Source organism: Nothoprocta perdicaria, unplaced genomic scaffold, assembly GCF_003342845.1.
Source record: "Nothoprocta perdicaria isolate Ctin4 unplaced genomic scaffold, notPer1 scaffold_157, whole genome shotgun sequence".
Taxonomy (NCBI): domain Eukaryota; kingdom Metazoa; phylum Chordata; class Aves; order Tinamiformes; family Tinamidae; genus Nothoprocta; species Nothoprocta perdicaria.
In genome coordinates, this window is record NW_020454727.1 from 130,765 (window position 1) to 132,705 (window position 1,941).

Sequence of the window (1,941 nt, forward strand, 5' to 3'; positions counted from 1 at the left end):
CCGCGGGGACACGGGGGGCGCCGCGGGGCTCCCGTGGGGCCGGGGGGGACAGGAGCCCCCGCAGGGTCACCCCGCGCCCACCACAGCCCCGCGCACAAAATGGCGGGGTCCTTCCCGGACCGCAGCGCTTGAGGCTGGGGGTCTSTCAGGACGGAGCGCGAGCCCCGCAACGCCGTGTCCTCCGCGCCTGCCCCGCGTCTCGCAGSGTGATGGGGGCCCTGCACCTGCTCGCACAGCCCCTTCCACCAGTTTCACCAGTTTCCATGTAGAAAATATCCCCAATGCCCAACTGGAGCYGCCCTTCCCGGGTGGCATCGCCAGCTGGTGACACCGCTATGTCCCCACACGGAGTCATTGGCCCTGCACCAGGGCGCCCGGGCGGGTGGCGCGGAGGCCACCGGGCACCGCAGAGCCACCGCACGCAGCGGGGGTCACCCGAGCGGCCACCCAGGCCTTGGCCTCGGCGCGGGGCGAGGAGCCCGGGCGGCCGGGCGAGGGGCTGCGTGGAGGGGACGGTGCGGAGAGGACAGCATGGAGGGGACAGCACGGAGAGGACAGTGTCAAGGGGACAGCACTGAGGGGACAGCGCCGGTGGGCAGTGGTGATGGGCAGTGCAGAGGGGACAGCAGTGAGAGGACAACGTTGAGGGGACAGCGCGGAGGGGACAGCGGTGAGAGGACAGTGCCAAGGGGACAGCGCTGAGGGGACAGTATTGAGGGGACAGCACCAAGGGGACAGTGGCGATGGACACTGGTGATGGATAGTGCAGAGGGGACAGCACGGAGGAGACAGCACAGAGGGGACAGCGGTGAGAGGACAGTGCCAAGGGGACAGCACCAAGGGGACAGTGGCAATGGACACTGGTGATGGACAGCACAGAGAGGACAGTATTGAGGGGATAATATGGAGGGGACAGTGCGGAGGGGACAGCACGGAGGACACAGCACCGAGGGGACAGTGGTGCCCGGCAGTGAGAGACCCGGATAGCATCCCCAAGCCTCCCTGCGCCGCCCCTGCTCTTCCATAGCACCAGGTAAAACCTTTATTCCAACTGTTCACTCACAGGCATACAACGTCCGAAAGACGGGGAAAAATAAAGGGAATGTTGTTATAAAATGTCACATTTATTGCTACATTACTGTTATATACAGGACAGTTCTCAAAATCTACTTTAAAAAAGTTAGGATTATTTAAAAATTCCAAATAATCCAGCCAGCTGTTTTGACACTTGTATAAAATTATTTAAAAAAATGAAAACAATTCATATCTTGAGGCACTCGGAAACACAATTTTATCCCCCAATTGTGATTCATTTCAAAGAACAAGCATTTCCCCACCCCCAAATACTTTATTTTTATTTTTCCTTTTTTTTTTTTTTTTTTGCTGGGTTAGGCATATATATATATATATTTACTATATATATAGTTCAAAACTATAATGTGTATCTGATTTAAGAACAAGGATTTCAGCCACTTAAGTACATCTGGATTTACAGGTAGGCAGCATAAACATCAAAAGCAAGGACCAATTTTTTTTTTTCAAAGGCCAAAAAAAAAAAAAAAAGGGGGGGAAAAAGAGAAAAAGCAAAAAAATAAAAAATTTGGGTTGAAAATAAACACCTTCCACAGGCGTCTCCCCTCTGCTCGGACGCCTGGACCCCTCGTCCTGCAGAAACACGTGGAAAGCGCAAGGACGGGCCAGGCGTCGCGGGCGGGAGCGCGSCTCGGCGCGGGGCTCCCGTGGGAAGCGCGTGGCCGGCCGAGCCGCCGGTGCCTCCTGCTCTTCTCTCCTCTCCCGATAACTAACCGGGAGCAGGGAGGAGCCCGTGGGTCTCTGGTGGTTTTCGGAGCCGCTGCGCTTGGCGCGTGGCTCAACACCCGGTGGGTATGGGCGCCGTCTGCTCGGCTCCGGAGCGGGCGGCGCGGAGCAGAAACGGCCCCG